The sequence below is a fragment of the Nicotiana tomentosiformis genome, chromosome 2 (genome assembly GCF_000390325.3).
Source record: "Nicotiana tomentosiformis chromosome 2, ASM39032v3, whole genome shotgun sequence".
NCBI classification, from domain to species: Eukaryota; Viridiplantae; Streptophyta; class Magnoliopsida; order Solanales; family Solanaceae; genus Nicotiana; species Nicotiana tomentosiformis.
The window spans coordinates 73,622,625-73,636,764 of record NC_090813.1 but is presented as its reverse complement, the minus strand read 5'-3'; the positions used below and the strand labels follow the sequence as shown (position 1 = coordinate 73,636,764).

Here is a 14,140-nt window from a genome sequence, read left to right as displayed (position 1 = left end):
TAGAATGCAGAGGACTTTGAGGGTAATGAAGGCCACTGCGACTAAGTCAGTTGAGCTAGCTTCCTATAGACTTCAGGATGTTGCAGTTAATTGGTACGAGTCTTGGGAGTTGTCTAGAGGTGAGGATGCCCTTCTAGTGGTATGGCATGAGTTTATAGAATCTTGTTTTCGTCATTATCTGCCACCAGAGCTTAGACGGGCAAGAGTTGATAGGTTTTTGACCCTTCGGCAGGGTAATATGAGTGTTTAGGAGTACAGTCTTCCGTTTGATTCGTTGGCTAGGTATGCTCCTACTATTGTATCTAAAATGGAGGATCGGGTTCACCGATCCGTGAAGGGGTTAGAGTCGCACTGCTTAACGACTGTATGTCGGTCTCACTTCAGCCAGTCATGGATATTTCTCGTATTCAGGCATATGCTCAGGGTGTAGAGGAGCGTAAGCAGAAGCAGAGGGCCGATCGTGAGCATGATAGGGGCCAGAGTAAGAGAGCGAGATCTTCGTGTCCTTCTGGTAAGTTTAAAGGTGGTCAGAGACAATAATACCCAAGGTATCCAGCCCAGCCATTGACTAGCGCACCCCCTCAGTTTGCCGGTAGGAGATTTGATCGTTCCACATATTTAGGGCCTAGTCAGAATTCTAGGGCCTCAATTTCTCAGTATAGGGGTGAGTCAAGTCAGATGATGCCGCCCTTTCCATGATGTGCTTAGTGTGGTGAGCAGCATGCCAAGAAATGTCGTATGGGGTTGGGTGTTTGTTATGCTTGTGGTTATCCAGGCCATGTTATGAGAGATTGTCCGACAAGAAGTAGTGCAAGCATAGTTCAGCCAGCGGGATTTGTAGCAGGTTCGTCATCATCAGTACGCCCCCCAGGCAAGGTTCACAAGCACCGATCGGTCGTGGTAGAGGCAGAGGTGGAGCATCTAGCTCGAGCGGTCCTCAGAACCGCATTTATGCATTAGCAGGTCGACATGATCAGGAGTCGTCACCTGATGTTGTTACAGGTATATTATTAGTCTCCTCGTATGATGTATATGCATTGATTGACCCAGGTTCCACCTTATCATATGTTACTCCGTTGGTTTCTAGTAAGTTTGGAATAGAACCTGAGTTGGTTAAACCTTTTGAGGTGTCCACACCTATTGGGGATCCAGGGATAGCTTGGCGGGTATATAGAGATTGTATAGTAGTAGTTCATAGTCGATTTATAGTAGCAAACCTAATTGAGTTAGAAATGGTAGAATTTGACGTTATACTGGGTATGGATTGGTTGGTTTCTTGTTATGCCAACGTTAATTGTATATTAAAGATGGTTCGATTACATTTTCCATGGGAGCCTATTTTGGAGTGGAAAGGTAATACGGCATCGCAGGGAGGTAAATTTATTTCCTATCTCAAGGCAAGGAAAATTATCAGGAAGGGCTATATTTATCACTTAGTTCGGGACAGGATGTGAAAGTAGAGTCACCAGCCATTCAATCTATCCCTCTGGTTAATGAGTTTCCCGATGTTTTCCCCGATGAGCTTACGGGTCTTTCACCAGAGAGAGAAATTTAGTTTTCTATTGACCTATTACCAGATACTCAGCCAATATCTATTCCTCCCTATAGAATGGCACCTGCAGAGTTGAGAGAGTTGAAGGAACAACTAAGGGACTTGCTTGAAAAAAGGCTTTATCAGACCTAGTACATCATCGTGGGGAGAACCTGTGTTATTTGTGAGGAAGAACGATGGTTCCTTGCGGATGGATATTGATTATAGACAGTTTAATAAGGTGACAATCAAGAATAAGTACCCGCTCCCGAGGATTGATGATTTATTTGATCAGTTACAAGGTGCTAAGTGTTTCTCGAAGATAGACTTGAGGTTCGAGTACCATCAAGTAAGGGTTAAGGAGAAAGATATTCCAAAGACAGCATTCCGGACCAGATATTGGCACTTTGAATTTCGTGTTATGTCATTCGATTTGACCAATGCCCCAGTAGTATTCATGGATTTGATAAACCGTGTGTTCAGAACTTTTCTAGATCTATTCGTGATTGTATTTATTGATGATATATTAGTGTATTCTCGTTCAAAGATGGAGCATGCAAATCATTTTCTTTATGTGCTCAGAGTTCTATAAAAAAGGAAGTTGTATGTAAAATTCTCTAAATGTGAATTCTGGTTGAATTCTGTAGCTTTCCTTGGGCATATTATTTCAGGTGAAGGTATCTGGGTTGATACACAAAAGATTGAGGCAGTAAAGACTTGGCCTAGACCTACGACACCGACGGAGGTTCGTAGCTTTCTCAGTTTTGCAGGTTATTACAGGAGATTTGTAGAGGGATTTTCTTCTCTTTCAGCCCCATTGACAAAGTTAAATCATAAGGGATCTAAGTTGTAGTGGACCGATGCTTACGAACGGAGTTTCTAGGCATTAAAGTACATACTAACTTCAACACCGGTTCTAACACTCCCAGACGGAACCGATGCTTATGCTATCTATTATGACGCTTCAGGCGTTGGATTTAGTTGTGTACTGATGCAGCATGGTAAGGTTGTAGCTTATGCTTCTAGACAACTAAGCAAGCACGAGAAGAATTACCCGACCCACGATCTAGAGTTAGCCACGGTGATTCATGCACTAAATATGTGGAGGCACTATTTATATGGCATTCATGTTGATATCTATACGGATCATAAAAGCCTTCACTATATCTTCAAGCAAAAAGAATTGAATATATGTCAAAGGAGATGGTTGGAGCTACTAAAAAACTATGACATTGATATTTTATACCATCCAGGGAAGGCTAATGTAGTAGCTGATGCCCTCAGCCATAGATCTATGGGTAGCCTATCATATTTATAGCTAGAGAAGAGGGGATAGCCCATGAGATTTATCAGCTAACTAGTCTTGGAGTTAAATTACTGGACTCAGGTGATACTGGAGTTACTATTCAGAACATGGCAATATCCTCTTTAGTAACTGAAGTGAAGGAACGCCAGTACGAGGATCCTATGTTAGTTCATTATAGGGATACAACCCCTCAGAAGGAAAAGACACCATTTAAGATTACAGGAGACGGGGTCCTTAAATACCGAGGACGATTATATGTCCCTAATGTTGCAGGGCTGCGCCGATAGGTTATGGGAGAGACTCACTATTCTCGTTATTCTGTCCATCCAGGAGCAACAAAGATGTATCATGATATCATGGAAATGTATTGGTGGGACAAAATAAAAAAGGATATAGCGGAGTTTGTTGCCCAGTGCCCTAACTGTCAGCAGGTTAAGATTGAGCATTAAAAACCCGATGGATTATTGCAGGCTATAGAGATTCTGACTTGGAAGTAGGAAGTAATTAATATGGATTTCATCATAGGCTTACCTCGTACCCAGCGTAAGTTCGATTCTATATGGGTGATTGTTGATAGACTTACAAAATCATCTCATTTTCTGCCTATTAGGACTACATATTCCGCAGAGGATTATGCAAGGATTTACAGTAAGGAGATAATACGACTTCATGGTGTCCCTATATCTATTATCTCGAATAGAGGAGCTCAGTTTACAGCCAATTTCTAGAGGTTTTTCCAAAAAGGATTGGGAAATCAGGTAAGTCTTAGTACATCATTTCATCCCCAAACAGACGGACAAGCTGAGCGTACCATTCAGACACTGAAGGATATGTTACAGGCTTGTGTGATAGACTTCAAGGGTACCTGGGATGATCATTTGCCACTTATTGAGTTCGCGTATAATAATAGCTATCATTCCAGTATTCAGATGGCTCCATATGAAGCTCTTTATAGACGGAAGTGTAGGTCATCTATAGGATGGTTCGATGTTGGAAAATTAAGTTAGTAGGACCAGAGTTGGTACCACAGGCAATCGAGAAAATTAAGCTTATACAGGAAAGGCTATTAGCAGCTCAAGGCCATCCGAAGTTTTATGCGGATAATCAACAACGAGACTTGGAGTTTCAGGTTGACGACTACGTATTCCTAAAGGTATCACCAATAAAAGGCGTTATGAGGTTCGGTAATAAAGGAAAGCTTAGCCCTCGGTACATTGGACCATATAAGATCATATGCAAGGTAGGCGAGGTAACATATGAGTTAGACTTGCCTTCTGACTTGGAGTCTGTACATCCAGTCTTTCATGTGTCTATGCTCCATAAATGTATCGGAGATCCTTCCAGAGTCGTATCAGTTGACGATTTTCAGGTCATAGAGCAGTTATCATATGTGAAAACTCCCATTTCCATACTAGATAGACAGGTTTGGAAATTGAGGACTAAAGATGTAGCTTCGGTGAAAGTACTTTGGAGAAATAATAATGTGGAAGAAATGACTTGGGAAGCCGAAAAAGACATGAAGTATAGGTATCCTCACTTGTTTCCTCTTATAAAATAGGATCCGAATGAGACATCACAGCCTTAAGGTGCGTGTGTGGATTCCTGTGTTAGTTATTGTCATTGGTCGTGTGAGGATATTGTCGTTAATGATGATTGTGGCCCTATGTGGCATTGGATTATTGAGTTTTCTACGGGAAGGGTTGGTGGTAGTCCTGTTACAAAGGCGACTCTGCCAAAATTTATATAGATCCCGGGGAGTTAAACATTCGAGGACTAATGTTTCTAAGGGGGGAAGGATGTTAAATCCCGCATTTCGTACGTTAAAGTTTCGCCGTAAGTTAATCGACGTAAGCTCGGGAATGAGATTATTTTTGAGGTTATAAGTATTTATGTTATTTGTAACAAGTGATAAGTGGGTGCCATGAAGATTAGAGGGTAAACAAATTAAAAAATGAGTATTCGTTGAAGTTTGTCAATTTGGAATAAAATACGGTCCAAGCTATAATACCCGGTATTTGTGGACTAGTGCCATACAAGGTACCACATGAGCATGATAGTAAGGTATATAAAGTATGTTAAAAGTGATTACTATTTTAAGTAATTTGAGATAATTCTTAATTGTGTGGATAATTTTTTAATTATTAATTTTTAGTGGGAGATTAACAAGGTAATTAGGAATTTGTGGATAAACATTGGGGGAAACATTACCCCCACATGGCAGCAAGTGAAAAATGGATCAAAAACCTAAATGGTGACTCTTTGTCTAGGTGGATAAGTAGAATAATTAGGGGATATTGGCAAATTATCCTTATCAAATGGGGCCCATAACCACTATGATACCCTAAAATGTGCAATGGATGGATATCTCTACAAAGTAATGGATGTAGCTTCAACAAAAATTCTTATAAACCCTACAATGTGCAACATGACTTACAATTCTAAGGGAGCCCGATATAACCTTTCTCAAGAATATCATACGGATTTTTCCCTACTTCGATCCGCCGTTATGTGTTTTTTACAAGAGACGTAGGTTAGAGGGATTGTTAAGAGAATCATCTCAGGTATGTTAAGGCTATCCCTTCTTTCTTTTTGGCATGATTCATATGATACAAACAAAACGAGCTAACACACAACTTTCATAAATGTCTCTATTCGTAGAAGCACTAGAGGTGCATATGTTCTTGAATTCCCACGTGTCTTATTATTATATCTTCTATTCATGGTTCTCAGAAAATGCGTAATTGATAAAGTTTATCCGAAGACATATTGATCTTATGATATTCCGAGAAATCTTATTAACTTACTTATTATGCATTTAATTCTTTTATACATGTACATTGACCCATGACCAGATGACGTTATATATGCGTATATTAAATATATATATATATATATATATATATATATATATATATATATATATATATATATATATATATATATATATATATAGGAAAGATGAACGAAGATCCAAACAATCATCTGATGGACTTCGAGGAGATCATGAACACCTTCCAATATAATGGTGTGTCATAAGATGCAGTCTACTTAAGGGCATTTCCCTTCACTCTCAAGGATGATGCAAAGCACTGGCTTTGAAGCTTGCCTAATGGATGGATCAATTAGAACATGGGATGAGATGATCAGAAAATTTCTTGACAAATATTTCTCATCAGCAAAGACGGGCAAGTTCAGAAGGGAGATCCATAACTTTTATCAGAATGAGACTGAAACGGTGTTTGAAGCTTGGAAGAGGTTCAAAGAAATAATGCGTAAGTGTCAGCATAGTGGAATAGAACTCTGGATGCAACTCCAAGATTTTTAGGATGGATTGACACCGGCCTCACAGAGAACATTGAGTAATGCAGCCGGAGGCCCATTGATGAAAAAGACTCCAGAGGAGAGAGTCACTATTCTTGGTGAGTTCTTTGAAGATGCAAATCAGTGGCCCTCTGAAATTGCTGAAAGAAGAAGAACAACGGGTGTTCACAAGGTTGATGCTAACACATCTGTGCAGGTACAACTTGATACTATGGAGAAGGAGATAAGGAAGCTGACCTTAGCCTCAATATAGAGTGAGCCCCCTGTAGCATGCGACATATGTGGAAGAGGACACCCAAGTAATGAGTGTCAAGCTTCAATGGAGGAAGTTAATGATGTGGGTAATTACAATTTCAATGCAATGGGTTAGAATCACCCCGATGTTTTATGGAGTTAACCCGGGGCACAACAAATGCATGGCAACAAAATAACTCCAGATTTCAAGGAGCTCCTGGTTATGTGAATAATGATTAAGGCTGCAGTTTCAGCCTCAACAACCAATTTAGTCGGGTTAGAAGATCTGATGAAGTCATTCATTGTCAAGACAGATGAGAGATTAGATGCTTATGGTGCCGCTATTAAAGAACTTGGGAGAGGTTTGCGAAGTTTGGAGTGACAAGTGGGAAAAATTGCAACTATATTATCTGAGAGAATCCCAGGTACTCTGCCAGCTGACACTGAAAAGAATCCTAAAAAAATGGTAAATGATGTAACCTTGAGAAGCGAACAGGTGTTAAAAGACCCCACTCCAATTCACAAAGAAGCTACACCTGAAAAAGAAAGTAGGAAGGAGCTGAAAATTGAATATGATGACAAAAAGAGTGAGAAGAAGAAAGGCAAGAAGGGAGCTGAGAAAAAGAAGAAGGAGGAAACTTCAAGAAGGGAGAAATCTAATGATGTGAGCAAGCACATGCCTGCTTTACCTTTTCCCCAAAAGCTTTATAGAGAAAAGCTAGATAAGCAGTTTGAGAGATTTCTAGATATGCTGATACAGGTTAATATAAATTTTTCATTCACGGAAGTTCTCTCACAAATGCCAGCTTATGCAAATTTCTTGAAGGAGATCCTTACAAAGAATAGGAAGATAGAAGAGACCAAGGTGGTTAAGCTCACAGAGCATTGCAGTGCAATCTTGCAAAACAAACTCCCACAAAAGTATAGAGATCCAGGGAGTTTTATAATACCTTGATCTTTAGGCACTCTTAACTTTGATAAATCTTTATGTGATTCTGTTGCCTCAATCAATCTAAAGCCTTTGTTTATTTACAGGAAGCTGGAAAATGAAATTGGAGAGATAAGGTCAGCACCAATATCCTTGCAACTGGCCGACCAAACGACGATAATACCCGAGGGGATAGTAGAAGATGTCTTAGTGCGGGTAGATAAGTTTGTATTTCCTGTAGATTTCATAGTGGTGAACATGGAGGAGAATAAGGAGGTCCCCCTCATCCTAGGAAAACCATTTTTAGCAACGGGTAGAGCTATACTGGATATACATGATAAACTCATGCTTAGAGTGGGTGAGGAAACGGTGACTTTTGAGATTAATGTAGCAACTGGAGTGAAAAAGGAGAAGCCAGCTGCAAGTGTTGAGTGGAAGTTGAAAAGTTCAAAAGAGAAGGCTCCAGTGATTGAGAAAGACAAGTGTGGGGTATATCCCAAGAAGGCTGAGAAGAAGTTATCTGCGTGGATGTGTGCACTAGTTCGGGCCCGTGGAATGGAGCCCGACTTTGACTCAAACCCCGACTGAAAATTCAGGAAAGTTTCCTTTACCTTATGCTTTCTAATTGTGTGTCATGGGGACATGTCAAAACTTAAAGTGTGGGGTAGGGGGATATTTATATGTTGTATGTATATATATTTTAGTTTTTGTTAATTTTAGTAGTAAAGATAGAAAAAAAATATTTTGAAAAAAAAAAAACATAAAAAATTTAAAATTTTCGACTTTTTCTGACGATGGATATCATTCGACAGGTTTCTTGAGGGATTTAAGTCGAAAGAAAAAGATAAAAAGATTTTATTTTATTAGGTAGTATAATAATTCCCCCTTGATTTTTCTTTGTGCCGCAGTTCTTTTCCAAGGGTTTTGTTTGAACTGGGTGTAATTAGTTTTTGTTTTTAGAAGTAAGAAACCTTGTACTATGATCTGAATTGGAAGCAATATCTATTGACTTTAATATGCCTTGAGAATAGTGAGTGCTTTAGTTGTGACGCTTAGGCTCAGTTTTTGACTCTTGCATAAGCACCTTAGATTGTATAAGTTTAACTTTGCTTAACTGCTTTGACTGGAGAGTCTCGATCATCCAATCTTGAGTGAGTTATATGCCATGTGTGTGTAAGGTTTTTGTGTTATTCTGTGCATTGCATTTGATGTCTAGAACTTGTCCCGTGTGTTTGCAAAGCGAAATAGTAGTTTTGTTTAGTCTGAGAAGTGATATAGGCATTTCTTTATTGAGCCAGTTATATGCTTTTACCCACCTAATTGTTATGTTTCTTAGTTAACTCCGTTGAGCCTGTAATATTGTTTATTTTGGCAACCACATTACAAGCCTTACCCATTTATTTGAATTGACCATCTATTTAAACCATTTACCTCGTGTGAGCACTTGAATTTGGTATGAACTTTGTAAAAGTTGAAGTGTGGGGTGGTTGGTTTGGCTTTTGAGTGGAACTATTGAAATAAGGAAGAAGGTGCACAGTTTTGAAAAAGTAAGAGCCACTTGAATTGAAAAATAAAAATAAAAATTTATGTAGTTGTGTGATTGTGAAAAATAATCTTTGATAAGTGGTAACTCTTGATGTAATTGTGCTTACAGAAGAAGGGAGTTAATGCATATTGATGTTAAGGTGGAGTATGGTTTGACATAAGTGTGGGGTTTCGAATAATGAAATATATGTATTAAAGTGCTTAGGGAGGTGTAGTCACTCTTATATCTAAATGTATCCTACCCATTCCGCAGCCTACATTACAACCAATTAAAGTCTTATTTGACCCCTGACTGAATGGGCTCGAATTAGTAGAGTAGTACACTACGGGCAAGCCTATGATGCATCTTTTGTGGCATATGAATATTGTTTCTGAGAGTGAGTGAATTCTTCCTATCTTGAGTTCCTAATTATTCTTAACTTTTATTGTGTGTGGAACTACTCTCTATTATTGTGAGGGCACTTGATTCATGAAGGAAAAGCAATGTTTTTGACCTCTATATTAGAGTAAGTGAGTGAGTTGTAAATAATGCATAGTGCTTTTGAGTCAATTCTTGAGGTGAAGGTGTTACACTATTGTGCTTAGTCTATTTTACATATTCTTGGTGTGATGAGTTAGGAGAGTTGTTTAGTAAGGTTGTGTCTATATAAAGTGTGGTGTAATTGCTCGAGGATGAGCAATGGTTTAAGTATGGGGTGTTGATGGTAGGCTATAATTTTGTGTTTTAATCACTTATTACATTCCAATTTATTATATTTTAATTGAGTTTGAGCTTTAATTGCTAGTACTTTGTACTAATTGTGTGTTTTATGCCTTGTAGGACTGATTTCGATCTATGTAGACATTACAGAATGAATTCAATCTATTATGGAGCTTTGAAGTCTGAGTAAAAGCCCAAGGATTAAGTCGGAATAGTGTTTGGGGGTCGAGGATCACTTCTGGGCATCAAAATTCAAGGAAGAATAATCTGCCGAAAAAATACACTAATGCGGTGCACTGGGCGATGCACAGTACGACACATCAGTGTAAAAATCTGCAGAAAATGTCAAACTTTAGAGACTGGGTTTTTGGGGTCTGTCAGGAAAAAGCACTAATGTGGTGCACTGGGTGACGCATGAAAAGCAATAAGTTTGCAAGTTTTTCTATTTCGTCTAGAAAAGGGTGATTTCGTTTGGGCCCGACTCTACTTGTATAAATACACGGAAACCGGTATTTTCTGGGTTTTTGACACATCTAAGACCTAAGGAGGCTAGAGAGAAGGTGGAGAAGCGAAAGCACAAGGGATTCATCATTCAATCCTCACTCAAGACAAGAGTTTAGGTCGTTTTATGTTTTTCTTTATATTTGTGATGAATTACTCCATATCTATGGGGTAGTTATCTTTAGGGATTGATAGATTTGGTGTATTGATATTTGTTTATGGATATTAACTCTAGTTTTTATGCATTGAATCGTTTTGGGTATTTTAATTATTGCATCTATATTCACATGTTCATGTAATTGAGAGAGGCATACTTGTGATATCTTTGCATTATCTTGTTGATTGAATTCATTAATTCTTCTTAGTAATCGAAAGAGGCTAGTTGAATTATTGTTTAAACCTAGTTAGGAGGATACTCGAGAGAGGTTCTCCTAAAGAGCAATCCACTACGAACTCTTGCATATATTCACCGAGCCTAAATTGGTTTACATTGTGAGGTTGAGGCTTAATAGAGAGAGGAGTTTATACTAAATGTTTGAACTAATAATTGAGTGAATTCGAGAGACTCACTTGAACATTAGAAGTGAATTAACTAGAGTTAAATCCCATACAATTATCTTGCACCTATCCAATCAATCCCTATTTTCTCCCATTGATATCTTCTTTGCTTACTTTTGTTTCGATTTCCATTCGTCAATTAGCTTTAGATTCTTAGTTAATTATAGTTTTAATCATATAATTCTTAACTGTTGATCATCTTGGATAGTAACCAAGCTATAAACAACGAAAATATTGTTTAACTCAAATCCCTGTGGATACGATATTATATTATACTATATTCGACTAGCGAGCATATTTAAGTGTGTATTTTGCACTCGTCAGTGCTCTGATACCAACTTGTCACGACCCAAAATTCCCACCTTTGGGATCGTGATGGCACCTAACATTTCATTTTCTAAGCAAGCCAACGTTGGAATAATATTAGCCATTTTAAACAATTTTAATTTAATTAATAACAAGGAAACAATTACGGAACTAAAATCCGAAATAAAATAATTAATCCATTATAATAGAGATGTCTAAAAACCATCCTAGAACTGGTGTCACAAGTGCACGAGCTACTAGAATAATACAAATAAAGGTCTGAATGAATATAAAGTTATCTGAAAGAAATACACAGCTAAGATAAAGTAGAAGGGGACTTCAGAACTAAGAACGCCATGCAGCTATACCTCAAGTCTCCTCTGAATAGCTGAATCCGAGCAAGTCTATTGTGCGCCGCTAGGATCAACTCCGGTATCTGCACAAAAAGTGCAGAATGTAATATGAGTACAACCGACCTCATGTACTCTATAAGTGTTGAGTCTAACCTCGACGAAGTAGTGACGAGGCCAAGGCACGTCACTTACATTAACCTGTACGCAATAATAATAATAACAATAATAGGAAAATATGAATATAAATTAAACATGTAATTCATTTCAACAGTCGAAGCCAATTCGGTAGTCATAACCAATTATTATTTCAATCAATTTTCATTGCGGCGTGCAACCCGATCCCACAATATATTCATATTCAATTCCGTTGCGGCGTGCAATCCGATCCAAAAATATATTCATATTCAATTCTGTTGTGGCGTGCAAACCGATCCTCAATATATTCATTTTCAATTCCGTTGCGGCGTGCAACCCGATCCTCTATATATATATATATATATAAAATTTACCAATCCTTATAAAAAAAATTACTCCAATATATGCAACAATTAATATGAATTTATAAGACAACAAAGCACACAATAATTATGATTTATTTGGGAATCAAATAATGACAAGTAGCAATTAGTTATGGAAATTAAGGAGAAAATAAATAATTTAATATTTAGTATGTATGTCATGTAGCAATTAAGTCACATAAATCACATAAGCATGTATCAATTATAGCATGGATTCAAGGCATAATATTGGGCAAAGAATATGAGATAAACAATTAATACAAAAATTAATTCATGATTTTGAAATAATATATGATTTTCAAATAAATATGCAAACAATTAATTTGACGACATATAGGTACTCGTCACCTTGCTTATACGTTGTACACATGGAATTCATATAACAAATAATTCAAGGGTTCTATTCCCTCAAGTCAAGGTTAACCACGACACTTACCTTGCTTTGCAACCAAATTCAAGATTCCAATAAACCTTTGCCTCGCGAATTCGTATCCGAAATCCTCAAATCTAGTCTTAAACAATTCAATATACTCAATACAAATCGTAGGAATTAATTCTATATGAATTTACTAATTTTTCGGATTAAAATTTGAAATTCACTTTAAAAATCAATAGTGGGACCCACGTCTCGAATCCCGAAAAAACTCACAAAATTCGAACACTCGTTCCGATACGACTTCAACCATACAAAAATTATCAAATTCCGACATCGAATTACCTTTCAAATCTTCATTTTATATTTTTGGAAGATTTTATAAAAATCCCAATTTCTTCCATCTAAATCTGAAATAAATGATGAATATTGATATGGATTTATGAAATATAATTACTTTCGGATATAGAACACTTATCCAAGTCGAAGTCGTAAAACATTCTTTTGGAATCGCCCAAATCCGAGACTCAAAACTCAAAAATGAGTAAAAATGGCTAACTCCCTTTTTAAGTACTCTGTCCAGCATTTTTCGTATTTGCGGACTTTATTTTCGCACATGTGAGCTCGCATTTGCGAGACAAAGCTCGCATTTGCGAAGCTAATCTGCCAGGGGAGATTTTTGCATTTGCGGACTTTTTAGTGGCATTTGCGACGTCGCAGAATCGACACACGAGCCGCATAAGCGAGACTTCCGCAGGTGCGATCGCTGAGCCGCAGAAGCGGTATCGCATCTGCGATAAAAAATTCGCAGAAGCGAAGCTCCCTTTCCAGCTTCAACGTCGCAGAAGCGACACTATCTCCATAGAAGCGGACACTCACTTGCAGCCAAAATTGTGCAGGTGCGACGCATCAGAACCATACCTAGGCAGCTTGTTCCAAATGCTCCGTGGCTTGTCCGAAACTCATCCGAGCCACTCGGGACCTCGTCCGAATATACCCACAAGTACCAAAATATAACACGGACTTACTCGGGGTCTCAAATCACGTTAAACAACGTCAAATTTACAATTCACACCTTGATTCGAACTTTTGATTTTCAAACTTTTCAATTTACAAAACTCGTGCCGAAATATATTAAATGAATCCGAAATGACTTCAAATTTGGCATACAAGTCATAAATGACATAACAGAGCTATTTCAATTTTCGGAATCTCAATCTGAGTCCGATATCAACAAAGTCAAATCCGTGGTCAAACGTTGGAAACCTTTAGCCTTTAAATTTTTAATTTCCGTTAAATGTCGATAATTCGAGTTAGGGACCTCCGAATTCGATTATGGGCATACGCCCAAGTCTCAAATCATGATATAAACCCTACCGGATTTGTCAAAATATTGATCCGGGTCCGTTTGCTCAAAATATTGACCAAAGTCAACTCAGTTGAGTTTTAAAGCTCTATTTCACATTTTAATCCATTTTTCATATAAAATCTTTTCAGAAAAAATTACGGACTGCACACGCAAATTGAGAAATGATAAATAGTATTTTTCAAGGTTTTAGAACACAGAAATAAATGTTTAAATTAAAGATGACATTCTAGGTCATTACAGGTTGTGATGTTTGGCACATTATTTTTTGTTGTGATTGGATGTTTAGACTTAGTAATGTTTACACTTGACTATGATTGTAATATTTTAGACTAGATTAAATGGTGCTTCAATGTTTAACTTGTGTTTGGATGTTTTAGTTACAAATATTTATATGTTATACAATTGTTTGCGTTTTATGAATTTGATTGGTTGAAATAGTAGATTAATTGGTTGGAATGGTGAATTGGTTGGTTGGCATGCTGGATTAACTGTTTAGTTCTTGTATATTTAAAATGGTAGGTGGTAGTGTTTTAAAATAGCAGGAATTTGTCAAAAAGTTCCCACTTTTCCGACCACGGTAGTCGCAAAGTACTTCAA

General features: G+C 37.7%; 1 long non-coding RNA gene across 1 annotated transcript in view; it reads left to right on the top strand.

The window, feature by feature from the left end:
- LOC104111723 (uncharacterized) overlaps positions 1 to 13,923 on the top strand; it is a 39,644-nt gene extending 25,721 nt beyond the window's left edge. Inside the window, exon 3 of the long non-coding RNA XR_011413977.1 lies at positions 13,784 to 13,923. This is a non-coding gene — a long non-coding RNA (uncharacterized lncRNA). The remainder of the gene's footprint in view (positions 1 to 13,783) is intronic.
- Positions 13,924 to 14,140: the final 217 nt, after the last annotated feature.